Source organism: Phoca vitulina, unplaced genomic scaffold (assembly GCF_004348235.1).
Source record: "Phoca vitulina isolate PV1807 unplaced genomic scaffold, GSC_HSeal_1.0 scaffold15, whole genome shotgun sequence".
Taxonomy (NCBI): domain Eukaryota; kingdom Metazoa; phylum Chordata; class Mammalia; order Carnivora; family Phocidae; genus Phoca; species Phoca vitulina.
Window position 1 is genome coordinate 32965816 of NW_022589718.1, and position 16043 is coordinate 32981858.

The 16043-nt window shown below is 38.4% G+C and overlaps 1 pseudogene; it reads left to right on the forward strand.

Annotated features, from left to right (window-relative positions):
* Positions 1-3267: 3267 nt before the first annotated feature.
* LOC116637982 lies at positions 3268-4266 on the forward strand (annotated as a pseudogene).
* The last annotated feature ends 11777 nt before the right edge of the window (positions 4267-16043 follow it).

The window sequence follows — 16043 nt, forward strand, 5'->3', positions numbered from 1 at the left end:
GGGGCTCGATCCCAGGACCCTGGGATCATGACCCGAGCTGAAGGCAGACGCTTAACGACTGAGTCATGCAGGTGCCCCAAGGGTGAGATCTTTCTGAGGGCCATGGGAGAGGGATGCCAGGTAGATGTTACCTAATGCTTCCTGCTGGGGCAGAGCATGCCAGCTTTGACTGAGTATGAAAATCGCATGGGGATTCTGGTCAGCATGCAGGTTCTAATCAGCACGCAGATTCTAATTCAGTAGGTCTTGGAGGAGGCAAGCTCCCAAATGATGTAGGAGCCCCTGATCTGTGGAACACACTTTAAGGGCCAGGCTCAGGGTAAAAGAAGAGGAAAGTTTCTATCCCCTTTCACAAATTTCCTTCCATTTCCCGGCTCCCTTACCTCAGAGCAGCAGGTCAGTTCAAGGCGCAACTTCTACAGCCTGAACACAAAAAACCTTTGAAAAGGAGGAACTAGATTGACTTTAAAAGGATGACCAAAAGAAGAACAGACATTTATTTAAAAAACCAAAGGGTGCTGGCGTGCCTGAGTGACTCAGTCAGTTGCGTGGGCGACTCAATTTCGCCTGGGATCATGATCTCAGGGTCCTGGGATTGAGCTCAGCGGGAGTCTGTTGAGATCTCTCTCTCTCCCTCTCTCTTTGCCCCTCCCCCACTCATGCACACTCTCTCTCTAAAATAAATAAATCTTTTTTTTAAAGATTTATTTATTTATTTATTTGAATGAGAGAGAGAGAGAGCACATGAGAGGGGAGAGGGTCAGAGGGAGAAGCAGACTCCCCGCTGAGCAGGGAGCCCGATGCGGGGCTAGATTCCGGGACTCCAGGATCATGACCTGAGCCGAAGGCTGTTGCTTAACCAACTGAGCCACCCAGGCGCCCCATAAATCTTTTTTTAAAAAGCGTGCTAATTGGGACTAAAATTAAGGGATAGCCAACATTTTTAGTTAAATTGTCTGCCTAGCAAAAAATAACCATCAAATCTTTGAGAAGGAAAAGCAAGACTGTACCTCAGGTTTAGACTTAAACTCTGTAAGTTTCTCGAGTCCATTTGGGAGGGACATCATGAAGACAATTTGAGCCTGAATGCTCCTGCACCTCCTTCCCTAAGTATCTAATATTTGCCTTCTCTACAAAGAGAATGTTTCTATCCTATAATCTGTAAAGATTAAAAATTTACTCTGGCACAGAAGACGCTAAGATGATGCATAGTTATAACCGAACAAATCCTTCCCCGTAGCTGTTTCCAAGTAGGAATGAATATCAGAAATATTTAATTCACACTTTTTCCATTGGATGACCTTTTCAGACTCTTGCTACTTTAAATACAAAAGTACTATTCATTAGGCTACATTCTTTAAAATGTGTCCTGAAAATCAATCATCGGAACCTCCTCAAGCTTGTATGCGCAGGTGTTTGGTTTCTAGAATCGAAGTGGCCATGTAGTGAAGCACTAAGGTAAATAATGGAATTTTGGATGAATGAAATTTGTAGATATCCCCAAACAAGATACAAATCTGATGTTATAATAACAGTTATATGGAAATACTTTTATTTAAATAATTATAACAAAAATAACTGTATTCAGTATAAAAGGAATTGCAGATTTTAACTGTATATGTAATTTTATGAAAACTTGTTGTTCCATTACCTTATCAAGTCTATATTTTTAACAGGAAGAAAATCACATAAATGTCTCTATACGTTGGCCTTTTCAGTTTATATGAACAGTATCCGAAATTCAGAAGAGTAGCAGGAAATACTAACAGATTTAGCGTTTGGGGTCTATGAAAGCAGACACATTTGGTAACCACTCCTATGCGCCTTAATGTTTGAGCAAGCATGAGAAGGTGTTCCTTTTACACTTAAGGCATTAGGAATCTATTACCCTAGGGCATTTCAGAAACGGGAAATTAAGAATCCGTTTCTTTGCAAATAGTAATAAAAGGCAAATAATTGATTGCTGTTGATTAAAGAATCCATAATGAAAATGTTTTCCCCTTCTTTCAAAACATCATACCTATCTCAAAGAGATACTGCAGGCCACAAGAGCAAAGAATGCCATTTGATAGACTTTTACTTGAGACAGGAATCCGAAACATTTATAGCCAACAGCTTTAAAAGCCACACACAACCACCTAAAAACAATACCGATTGCATCAAACTTGATAAGCACAAATTTGAAAGATCTATACGAAAGTATATAGAAGATATATACTTACACCAAAAAAAAAGTACACAAAAGATATATAGCTAAACAAAATATCTATCAGAAAGTCTACACTTTCTGATATCAGACAGGCCCAAAACATTTTGAAGGAGACTAAAAATCACCATAGTTCCTGTTTTAAGATATTCTGTTCAGGCATAACTGTTTGTAGAGAAAATGTAAAATAAATATATTGTCTCAATGATCAATTACTGCATAACAAACCACCACCAATTAAGTGGCCTAAAGCAATAATTGTTTTATTTCCTCAGAAATATGTGGATCAGGAATTCAGGCTGACTCAGATGGCAAGGGTTTTTTTCCAGTTTTATTGAAATATAATTGACATACAGCACTGTGCACGTTTAAAGTGTATAGTATAATGATCTGACTAACATAGATCATGAAATAATTACCACAGTATGTTTAGTTAACATCCATCTTCTCATATAGATACAAGAAAAATTATTCCTTGTAATGACAACTCTGAGGATTTACCCTTTTAATTTTCTTATGTACCAAACAGCAGTGTTACTCATAACCATCATGCCGTGTATTACTTCCCTAGTACCTATTTACCTTAGAGTTGGGAGTTTGTACCTTATGACCACCTTCATCCCATTCTGCCTCCCCTGACCCACCCCATCTAGTAACCACAAATCTGATCTGTTTACATGAATTTGGTTTTTGTTTTAAATTCCACATACAAGTGAGGTCATGAAGTACTTTCTTTCTCTGCCTGACTTCCTTCACTTAGCATAATGCTCTCAAGGTCCAACCAAATTGTCACAAATGGCAGGATTTCCCTCTTTTTATGGTTGAATACTATTCCATTGTATTTTTACACCATGTTTTCTTTATGCATTCATCCATCAATGGACACTTCGGCTCTATGCCTTGGCTGTTGTAAATAATGCTGCAGTGAACACGGGGATGCAGATATCTCTTTGACATAGTGCTTTCGCTTGCTTTAGATGTATTTCCAGAGATGAGATTGCTGGATCATGTATGATAGTTCTAGTTTAAATTTTTTGAGGAACCTCCGTACTGTTTTCCATAGTGGCTGAAACAATTTGCATTCCCACCAACAGTGCACGAGGACTCCCTTTTCTCCACATCCCCACCAATACTTGTTACCTTTTGTCTTTCTGAGAATAGCCATCCTCACAGATGTGAGGTGATAACTCATTATGGTTTTGATTTGCATTTCCCTGGTGATTGGTGATGTCAAGCATCTTTTCATGTCCCTGTTGACCACTCGTATGACTTCTTTCAGCTGCCAGTTTTTCTGCTGGTCTCAACAAGGGAGCTACTGTGATCTGGCTGCTCACCTGGATCTAAAAGGTCCTACTTCCACGTCTGGTGGTTGATGGTGTCTGTGAGCTGGGCCTATCACTACACATGGTATCCGCTCCTCAAGAAAACTATCTTAGGCTTCTTCATGTGCTTCTGCTCAGGATTCTAAGATGTCAGAAGCAGAAGTTACAAGTTCTCCTGTCGCCTAAGCTTGAAAGTGACACAACACTTCTGCCTCATTCCTCTGATCAGGGAAGGGCCCAAGGTCAGCACAGATCCAGAGGGCAAGAAAACAGACTTCACTTCTTGATAGAAGGAAGGACAGCATTATATTGCAAAGGGACAAACATCCACGAATGAGAGGAATGATCATATTCATCTTTGCAAGCATCGACCAGTTATATATTCAAGCACACAAATATGTCGTAAGAAAGTGTGGGTCTGGCCACAAAGGTGGCAAAAAGAAGTTCCCTGAAACAGCCCAAGGAGTAGGCCAAAGAGATGAATGATGAAGATAAGGCATTCAAGCAGAAACAGAAAGAGGAACAGAAGAAACTAGAAGAACTAAAAGCAAAGACTCAGGGGAAGGGCCCCCTGGCCACTGGTGGAATTAAGAAATCTGGCAAAAAGTAAGATGTTCCTGTGCCTGGGGCAGTGGTGATCCATAATTCAATTCCTGTTTAACCATCCGGATTCCTGCCGTCACACCTGTTACCATCCATAGCTAGAATGAAGTGCTGTTTCTTGGATCCTATTGTACATTTAAGAATAAACTTTTGTGAAAAATAAATAAATTTTAGGGGCATTGGGTGCCTCAGTCGGTTAACCGGATGCCTTCAGCTCAGGTCATGGACTCAGGGTCCGGGGATGGAGCTTCGGGCTCCCTGCTCAGCGGAGAGTCTGCTTCTCTCTCTCCTTCTACCCCTGCTCCGGCTGTCTCTCTCTCTCTCTCTCTCTAGCTCTCTCTCAAATAAATAAATAAAATCTTTTTTAAGAAATGATAAATACATTTTAAAAAGGTAAGAATAAAAAGAAAGCATAATGTCCTTATTTATAATAAAAAATGTATGTTTGTTTTCACTGACACAGGACTCCTGAAACCCTTTGGAGTTCTGTTGATGAGAGCGATAAAGGTGTCTTTTGTTGTGTTAATGAGGCGATTGAGGGAAGAGCTTTAGGATGAGGGCTGGTTGCCAGGGGAACAAACCTTATGATCAGAGGGTTGGAACTTTCAGCACCACCCCCACCACCTCGAGGAAAGGGAGAAAAATTTGAGATTAGCAAGGAATATTTAATCAATCATGCCTAGGTAAGGAAGCCTCCATAAAAATTCAAAAGGGCGAGGTTCCAAGAGCTTCCAGGTTCCTGGACACGTGGAGATTCAGGGAGGGTGGCCCACTCAAAGCGCATGGAAGCTCCTCACCCTTCCCTCATACCTTGCCCTATGCATCTCTTCTGGTTGTTCCTGAGTTATATCCTTTTATAATAAACCAGTGATCTGGTACGTAAAATGTTTCTCTGAGTTCTGTGAGCCACTCTGACAACTTAATTGAACCCAAGCAGGGGGTCGTGGGAACCTCCGATTCATAGCCAGGTGGTCAGAAGTACAGGTAACAACCTGGACTTGTGATTGGCTTAGGAAGTCAGGGTAGGAGGCAAGCAGACTTGTGGGGCTGAGCCCCTAACCTGTGGAATCTGACATTGCCTCTGGGTAGACAGTGTCAGAATTGAGTTAAATGGTAGGACACCCAGCTGGTGTTGTGGAGAATTCCCTGATAGTGTGGGGAAACCCCCCCCCCCCCCGACACACACACACACATGACCCATGTTGATATTGGGACCAGATCCCTAATTTAGAAAGTAATAAAATTTCATCTGTGTATGGTTTGTCTGTATGTATATATCTCTTGTAAATGATACTGTGAGGTGTATGAATTGTACATTAAGGTAGGGGTAAAAGACGAATCTGATAAGAAACTAACAAAGCAACATAGGACCACTCCATATTTTTAATCCAGTCTATGGTTTTTTTTGGTTTGTGTTAGAGAACCTAAGCGACAATGGAATTCTATTGTACAATCTGTTAGGGCATCAGGTATTTCATTTTCATAAAGCAATAAATATCCTGCTACAAAATTACACTACTCTTTAGTAATACACACACACACCCCCATGCACATACAGCCTTTGAAAGACTTGAAGAAGGAAGATGCTGCAAGCTAACTCCCCTTCCCATCATATCCCCTCTCCCTTTCCAAACCCAAAGGCTATTAGTTTTGTTTTTAATTCTCATGTACTAAAAGTAGAAGTGGAGTGATGGCCATGTAAGGAGATGAGTAAATCCTTTCCTCAAAAAAGCAACAATAAAGCTAGGCAAAACTAACAAAATTAAACATTCATGTACTCTGGAAATCAACCAAAGGCATACAACAATCAGAAGTATTTTTGCTGGGCAACTGGGTGGCTCAGTCGGTTAAGCATCTGCCTTCGGGTCCTGGGATTGAGTCCTGCATCGGGCTCCCTGCTCAGCGGGGATCTTGCTTCTCCCTCTCCCTCTCTTTCTGTCTTTCATGAATAAATAAGTAAAATCTTTAAAAAAAAAAAAAAAAGCATTTTTGCTTACAAAATTCCTGAACTTGCTAAATTAGGCTGTATCAAAACTCTTAAAAGATACTCAAAATAGTGTCAGTACTGTCACTAGTAAGACAAGCAAGACCCAGACTAGGAAAAAATATTTGCAAATTATATATCTGAAAAAGAACTAGCTTGTAGATATATAAAAATACAGCTCAATGATAAGACAAAAAAAATTGAAAACGGGCAAAAGATTTAAATAGGCATTTCACCAAATAACATATACAAGGGGCCAATAAGCATATGAAAAAAAAAATGCTCAGCAACATTAGTCTTTGGGAGAAATACGAATTAAAACAACGAGATATTGGGGCACCTGGGTGGCTCAGATGGTTAAATGTCTGCCTTCAGCTCAGGTCGTGATCCCAGGGTCCTGGGATCGAGTCCCACATCGGGCTCCCTGCTCAGCGAGGAGCCTACTTCTCCCTCTCCCTCTGCCTCTGCCCCTTCCCCCTGCTTGTGCTCTCTCTCTCTCTGTCAAATAAATAAATAAAATCTTTAAAAAGAAACCAAGATATCACTAGACACCCACTAGAATGGAAAAAAAGACGGATAATAACAAGCGTTGGCGAGGATGTGGAGAATTTGGAACCCTCACACATTGCCGGTAGGAATGTGAAATGCTGCAGCCACTTTGAAAAGTAACCTGGCAGTTGCTCAAAAATGGTAAACCTATATCACATAATTCTTAAATTCCACTGCTATCTCAGAAAAGTGCTAACATATGTCCACGTAGACTTACATGTAAATGTCAATCGGGGCATTATACATAATCGTGAAAAAACTGGAAACTTTCCAAAGGTACAAGCAACTAGTGAATGGATGAACAAAGGTGGTACATCCATAAACGGAAAACCATGCAAGGATGGAAAGAAATATACTACTGGTACACGGTACAAGATGGAAGAACCTCAAAACCATTGTATTGTGAGAAGCCAGACACAAAAGCCAATATATCATATGATTCCATGTATATGAAGAGTCTAGAAAAGATAAATGTATACGGATAGAAAGCCAAACCAGCACCAGGCTGGGGCTGGATGTGGGAGTGAGGATTCAGAGATGCGTTTTGTAACAAGTGTATTTCATGGGCATTGGGAGACTTTGACATGACGATGGAAGCATTAACCGTATTTTGAGGGACGCACAGCCCTATAGATCAATTAGTTTACAGGAAATAGATTGCATGTCAATAAAGCTGTTTAAGAACTATTTTCAATGGAGTGTACAATATTCCATCTTCAGTCCTTCCTTGGCTTTAGGATATCTCTCTTCACACACACACACACACAGCATGCATGTATCTCTATGTTCAGTTATTGTGGGTTTTACAAAGCCAACCTCTCAGAATTTTTTTATTTCTTCTCCTTCACATTATTCCATACATATATCATATGTAGCAGATTCCTTCGTAACTTCTTTCGTAATTGCATTGCCTTTGAAGCAAGAGCCTTCTTTTTTATAACACCTAAGAATTTCTTCCTGAGATTCTCTTCAAATAAACTAGTTTTTGTTTAAATAATGCATTTGACATCAAACTTTTAAGAACAAAGAAAAATGTTCTATATGACATTAACTTTATAGGATTAAATTTGTTTTATTTCACACAGCTTCGTCATGGATATATGTGACTTTTTTTTATTAAAATGAAAACTATTCCTTAAGTGCACCTTGGCAAAATGTAATGGAAATATAATTTAAAAGCACAAATTAAAATAATAATTAAATACCATCTCAACACATGTTATAGGCTGGCCTGCATGGGCTCAATCATTTTAAAATTACTCACCTTTATTTTTTCTAAGTTGATCAAATTTTTTGATAAAAGATTATCATTTGTGATTTTAATATAGTACTTGTTCAGAAATAATTTGCCACCAGCTCACTAATTTTTTTAAAGATTTTATTTTCATTTGAGACAGAGAGATACAGGGAGAGCATGAGCAGGGGCAGGGATAGAGGGAGAAGGAGAAGCAAACTCCCCGCTGAGCGGGGAGCTTGACACGGGGCTCAATCCCAGGACTCGGAGATCATGACCTGAGCCAAAGGCGGACGCTTAACCCTCTGAGCCACCCAGGCGCCCCTCGAGTTCACTATTTGTAGCAAGTTGGTTTCATTCATATAATACAGTCTCATAAAAGTAGTGACCCACCTGGTTTTAACAAATATGGGCAAACTGGAACACAAAGTCCTAGTTTTTAGAGTAAAAATCAGCAATGGAGAAAATTTTCAAGTATCATTAATTTGTTAACTACACTGAAAAAGTACCAAATAGGAACTACATGGTTAGCTGTATATCTTCATAAATTTGTCCATCAGACAAAAGAAATTACTGTTCTTGGCACTTTATACCTTACTTAAAAAAATTTAACGCCCCTTAAAATATTGGTAAATGAAGCTATAACAAATTACACAGTTTCCCACTCTGTCCACTAATTATTACCTAACTTGCAAACCAAAGACAGTCACTGATTTTGGATACACTGTTCTTCCTATTTTATCATAAAAACTAAAGAGACATGAACTGACATGCGGAAAACTAGCTCTCATCACAGAAACTCATGTGAGGTCAAGGAAACCTTTGTAGATACAAACATCTTCCCCTGCACTCCTTAACAGATGCTTGAACAGGTTTCCACACTTGACAAAAAAAGTCCACTATGTCTCAGGAAATAAGCTGGAAATGTTCCATTATTAAGGTTTATTCAAGCATAATACATCAAACTGATGGGATCACGGCATATTTTCCAATGTGCGTAAACTGCACTGTTGCTTAATTATCATCATTTCCACAACTAGCAAAAAGAACACAAGGTACGAAATATGACCCTAATGTTTTAAGGTAAAAGCCATTTACCATCAAGAAGGCTATATTTTCTTTGCAATGAATAAACAGCTGAGTACTGCTGGAAACTTTTCAAGCAATCTCAATTTGGGATGTGACATTTGTATGCTCCTGGACTCTGGGCATCTTGATTCTCTATTTTCTTGCTTAGGAAGTCACTCTCCTCAAGCTACTGAGTTTCATTGCTGTGTGTCCACCGTATGCCGGAGGAGCATTTTTGGGAAGTTTTATAATGAGTGTAATAAAGGTATTCTAATGATATCTAAATTTCCTCATCACTTGCAGATAAATAGGTTATTTAATTTTGAACACACAAGTCTAAAAGTCTTAACTATCAGAAGTTCTACTTCCTTTTCTTTTTGTTTATGTTAAGAGTATATAAATATTCTCATTATCTCTCTTTCACTTGCTTAAAGTTTTTCTCAGTTTTTTATCTTGTTGGCCACAGATATTTTCTATTTCAAATTAAAAGTAGGTTAATTGTTTTTCACTGCTAAAAAAAAATCAAAAGCAAAATCATGTAGTACTCCTTTGAAACTAGTTTGTCAGTTAGAGTTGAGATGTCATTAGGCTGGAAGAAAATATGAAGTCCCGGAATTCTTCCCGTCTGCATCCCATTACATTACCTCAAATCTTAATTGCACCTGCCCGGATCCTTCTGCAGATGCCAATTGAATGAGTGAAACAATACAATTGGAATTTTTCATATCCTTCTGGGTAAAATACAACCACATTTTTGTACCACTCTCACTCACAAAGGCATTCCAACTTTCTTTTTGTGTTGTGGGAGTTTGTATTCCTAAAAATGAAGCCGGCAGACAGGTCCCTAGTCCATGGGAGCCATAACAGGACAGGATGCGACGAGAACCTGACAGACTATAAGGAAAGCAAGCCCAATAAGCAGATGAACAGATAGGCAGAGTGTGTTGAGGATTTGCCAGTGCTTGTGAAGAGTAGTCAAACTGGACATATTTAACTTTGGCTGAAAAGAAATGGATCATAAAAGAAGTTCATGAGAAATCAGCTTCTTGGTCTAGAGTCATATTTAAAGAGTAAGAAGTCAATAAAATTCCTGTCCAGCAAGAAAAAAGGAAATAGAAAAAAAGAGATCTCAAGGGGACAATGTCCTCAATAAAACGAGGGGGCAAGATGCCCCCAAATCCCCCAGACCAGATCCCAGGCCTGTGTGAGATGTATGTCACATGGTATGTGATATATATAGTGATATACGTATTGTCTCTATATGATCACACCCTGGCATCAGGAGCTATGCAGCAGCAGAAAAAAGAAAAGAAGAGTTCTAGTTACCCCCATAAGCCGGATTTCAGAAATCGCTTTAAAATATTCATCTCTCAAAGAGGAAAACCACAATCTGAGTAGAAATGTCAGCAAGCATTTGTCTGAAATCAAGTTTGTCTGAGGACAAGCGGTGGAAACGGTAGAAATTTGCACAGAGTCCCAAATTGTGGAGAATGTAGAAAGACCTCGAAGATTACAGGCAGCCTACGTTCTCAGTAAGTAGAAACTCACAAGAAAATCACCCCTTCACCAGGACAGAGGCCACTCTGAGGAAACATTATAAAAACAGAGCCCAAACCGACCAGGGAGGAGCACTGGAGGACAGAAGAGAGAGAAGGTCCACACACTCGTGAGGAGAGGTCCCGAGAAAGCGGGTCTCAGCAAGCTTTCTTTAGAGGTAACTGCAAAGGCAGCTACTATGTTTCTTACCTCCTGGGACCCAGATGAGGAGGGAGTTCCCAGTCACGAGGGTGAAATGCTTCAGGGCTCCTCTCACAGCCATTCACCCTAGAACCCCTTTTCAAACATGCAGAAAAACCATCTCATTGGAAGCGTGAGCTGGGCGTCTGGGTGGCTCAGTCGGTTGAGCAGTTGACTCTTGGTTTCAGCTCAGGTCATGATCTCAGCGTTGTGGGATCGAGCCCCACATCCAGCTCCATGCTCAGCGGGAGTCTGCCTGAGATTCTCTTTCTCCTTCTTCCTCTGCCCCTCCCCCCACTCACACATGCTTTCTCTCTCTCTCTCAGATAAATAAATAAATCTTTAAAAAGAAAGCAAGAAACCTAACAGAAAGGGCTGTGACTGATCACTTTTCAAAGAGCATATAAGAAACAATTACTCAAAAAGCATGCCAACAGAGGAGCAGGCCAGATACTACGTAACAGTATTTCAAAATTAGCTAAAAGGCATTAAGATAATGACAGAAGTTATGAACAAGCAGCAAAAGTCACAAAAAGAAAATTCTAAAAACAACATAACTAGACCTCAGGAGGAAGTTAAGGTATAAAACAGAGATCAGGAAAGGAAACAATTCAGAAATAAAAACTAATAAATAAAGTAAAAGAAACACACAGAGAAGGACTGCAGAGAATATCCTAAGAAAAATAGAGGTTAAAAAGGAGGAAATTCAAAAAAAAATAATAAACAGTATCAGGAAAGATATAGAAAGAGGTTTGTGGGGAAAGGGTAAATGTGGAAGAGAGGCCATGAAGACACACCCTAACGGGGATGGAGAGGAGAACAAGAGCACAGTAGACAAGGAAGGGGACACAACTAGGGTACACCCAGGCATGCTCAAGCCAACCAGCTGGACATCCCAACAAATTCTATGGACATTCCAAACAAAAAGAGCATATAACTTGTAAAAGAAAGAAAATTAGAATAGCCTCAGCCTGTTTCACATCAACACTTTGTGCCTCAAGACAATTTTTAAATTCTGAAGGGAACAAAAAACCCCATGAGCCTAGGATGTGATATACAGCTAACTGAGCTTCCAACGTAAATGCCAAATAAAAATGGTTATAAATAGACGAGAACTCAGGGGTTATTGTTCTATATGGTCTCACTAAGAAGTCTGTAGAATATAAGCCTCAGGCAGTAATTATAAAAGATTCATCATAAAAATAGGTAGCCCTGAATATATATAACTACAGAACACCGTTGATAATAAGGGCAAAACATTATAAAATTGTGCATGCTTTAATAATGTACATATAACAAAAATAACAAAAATGGAATTATGGGATTATACATGGAAAGTAGGATAAGCTTGGCACTTGTCTCCTGAGAATTAGCTGAAAGTTAAAAAATCACATATAAATCAGATGTTAGGAGAGGAAAAAATGATGAGGTATAATAGGTCACTAGCTAACTTCAATATCGATCATTATAGAGAACAGTCACCAGGAGGTGATTCATGAGGCCAGGACTAAAATAAGGGGCTTCTACCTTCCAGTATTTGGTTTGGTTTGGTTTGGTTCTATTCTACTATGACATATAGCCTCACGTTTAGTAGGCAGTTATTTTTAATGGTTTGTTATTTTAACTTCTGCTGTTTCTTTTGAACATAAATACCGAATGTCTACCATCTTTACCAAAGATGACCCAATCTATGGCACTGATACCTGATTCTCCAATCTAAATTAAATATAATTTGGGAAATTCTGTGCCTCCTCTAAGATATTATAGAGTTACCTTATTCAGATTCACTGACTTAAAAAAGAGATGCCTTAGAAAGAAAAAGCGTATTTTCTTTTCATTACTTTTTTTCCCCAAATCTGAATTCTAAAAGACTTTCTTACCCTAGACAATTCTCCCTCCTGGTTCTACCTTCAATTAAATGGTGCCAATTTCTACACTATGGACAACCTGTTAAAGTACTGTCCTTGAAAAAGTTGACATATTCCAAGAGAAGGAGCAGTTCGTTTTTATCAGTACTTAAATATTTAATTCAATACCCAAAAGCCTCAAAGGATCATTTCAGGAACATATTAAAACTTGAAACTCAGAGTTTACTTTGAATATCACTTATCTACAGAAAGGAATTTTCAATAAACTCTAAGGATACTTAAATCAACAAATACTTATCAACCGCGGTAATTGGACACCCAGTCCTTCTCATGTCACCAGCATTACTAACAGACCATACGCTGCGCTCGGAGTCAGTCTCTCCCCGGGATCTTACTCCACAGCAAAAAAGCACAGGATCTCTTGTAAAGAACTTTTAAAATTCCCTGAAGAAGTGGCTGTCAACAGAAATGTTGTCAATTTGCCTGTCATTTACCCATGAAGAGTATTGTCAATTTCTTATTTTTCAGGCTAACAGAAAAATGGCTAATGACTATTCATGTGGTCCCAGAGAAAATTTCTCCTGGAAGAAACAGAAGGCAACCTCTAATGTCGTAACTGAACAACACAACCTTCACCAGTAGGTGGGAAACACAAGTAGGGCTTCAAACCTTGAAGAACCAGCTCTTAAAACCCAGAATCAGTTCTTGAAATCCAAAATGGAGGGACAACTAAATTTTACACTTTAATTTTTCAGCTTAAATTTCAGTAAAGCCAATCACTTTAGAGCTTTTGGAAAATCACATTTGCCTAGTTAAAAAAATTGGGGCGCCTGGGTGGCTCAGTCGTTAAGCGTCTGCCTTCAGCTCAGGTCATGATCCCAGGGTCCTGGGATCGAGCCCCACATCAGGCTCCCTGCTCAGCGGGAAGCCTGCTTCTCCCTCTCCCACTCCCCCGGCTTGTGTTCCTGCTCTCGCTATCTCTCTGTCAAATAAATAAATAAAATCTTTAAAAAAAAATTATTTCTAAGAAAAAATGTTAAGGTCTTATAGGGCCAATCCTTTATAGAGTGTTTACAGTCTTCGTACTAAAATACTTTTAACTACATCTTCTTCAAGATTGCCAGTAATCACAGAACATTTAAATTGCTAGAAAATCCTTATAAACATTTACATATGCCAGAAAAGATCTGGTGTTATTTCTATCCAAATCGATTTCTATCCAAATACCCAATCGAGTAAATTATTTGTCATCTAGTATGTAATTCCTCTGCATATTTGATTTAATCTGGTTTATTTTTAGCAAAAAACAAGTAAAACTGTTCTGTTTATACAAGCCAGTCTTTACCAAGCTCATTTTATTGCTAAACCAAGGAAATAACTTCAAAATGAAGCAAAGCTTAGTTAAACGTGTACTTTTTTATTTACTCTTAGATATTATGGTGTATCTCTCTGGTAAATAATACTAGAAAAAAAGAGACTTCAGATCTGAAAAATATGAGTTAATCAAAACTAATTGGTTGTCTAATGTTGTTAGGTTCAAAACAAACATTAAATAACGTAAGATGACTGAGCACCATTTCCGGAAAAACAGAGAAGCAAACTAACTATAATCTGGAGTCCTGTTAAAGAAGTCTTAGTAAAATAAGTCTTAATAAAGTTATTTTTTTCCTTTTTACTGACTTATCTAACAGCATTATGGCCACAATGGTGGCCCTCATTAACTGAGAAGAGCTGATATATTGTACCATAAGTGGAAATTTAACCAGATAAAGATTCTTTGACTTCATTTAATATTTGCACATACATAAATACATAGTAAACACACATTTTCTCATTTCTAGAGCTGACTTGCAGTTTCAAAAGTTGCAGCCCTTTTGTTTTGCCCTATGAATGTTGTCTGAGGGGCCCCTTTCAAGCACTAACAATACGGTAGGCTCCCAGATATTAGAGCTGGCTGCTTTGGGACAATGTTTAGCAATTTTACATTTTTAAATCTCAGAACTGTGAAAGATTTCAAAGATTGTTTACCAATTCTCTAAAAATACCAGTTACACTGAATTCTAATAATAAGCCATGAGAGAGTAAATGTAGTATTTGTCAGTGCTGTATGTTCCCTTATTCTAGTGCATTGTTTAAGAAATTTAAGAATATAGGTTTCATAGACAAAACTTTGTCCGGATCACCCTAATGTTATAACCTAGGCACTAACATGAAGTCAGAAGTGATAGATTGACAAGGACCATAATAGAAAGAAAATTATTATTAATTTTTAATTATTATTAATTATTAATTATTAATAATAATTAAAATTAATAATTATTAATAATTTTAATTATTATTAATAATTTCAATAAACTGAATCAGTTACATGGCTATTTAATATAGCTCCATGCAAAAATACCATTTGCATAGAAACTGTAGAGAGGAAAGAATTTTTTAATTAATTTTAGAGTATCACAATTTGTAAAACATTAGATTGATTCATTTCTTAGAATTATAATGGAAACAAATATTTCCCGGCAATTGCAGCTCAAAATCGGAGGTCTCCCCTTTCTGTTCCTTTGAAGTTAAAAACATTTTGGTATGTTTTCTTATGTTTGTTTCTTTGTTTTGTTTTGTTTGCAGATTGAGCTAGATATATTATAGCTGAAAATGAGAGTGTGGTTGCTGTGTGTGTGTGTGTGTGTGTGTGTGTGTGTGTGTGTGTGTGTATACCCATACACAGTCAGAAAAGTAAGAAAACAGATGGGGAAGAAATAAAAGAAATATATAAATGAACACTTAGGTTAAGGATTTGGTTTTAGTTTTCATTCTGACAAAACGGTTTAATCTACCTAGGCTTTGGTCCGAAATACCTTTAATTATCACCATTCATTTCAAAAGATTAGTATAAGATGTATGAGCATGTGTCATCCTCTTATTTTTAAAGTTACTAGTTAACGGGAGTGATGGTGCGTGATCAGCAAAGACCAACACGGAGGCTGAATGATGGACTGCAGAGGTGAACAACCTTTCTCTGTGTAAGGACACACAGTAGATATTTTAGCCTTGGAGCCCATATGGTCTCTGTCACAGCTGCTCAGCTCTGCCGTTGTCACCCAAAGGCAATCACAGATGAGACATAACCAACAAGCATAGTTGTGTCCCAATATATTTTGCTTATGGGCATCAAAATTTTTCTTAAGATTTTATTTATTTGAGAGAGAGAGAGTGAGAGAGAGAGCATGAGAGTGGGGTGAGGGGCAGAGGGAGAGCAGACTCCCTGCTGAGCAGGGAGCCCAACGTGGGACACAATCCCGGGACTCCAGGATCATGACCTGAGTCAAAGGCAAACGCTTAACTGACTGAGCCACCCAGGCGCCCAAGGGCACCAAAATTTGAATTTCAAACAACTCTCATATATGATGAAATATTATTCTTTTAATTTGTTTCCTACAATTTAAAAATGTAAAAACTCTCCTTAGCTAAGAGA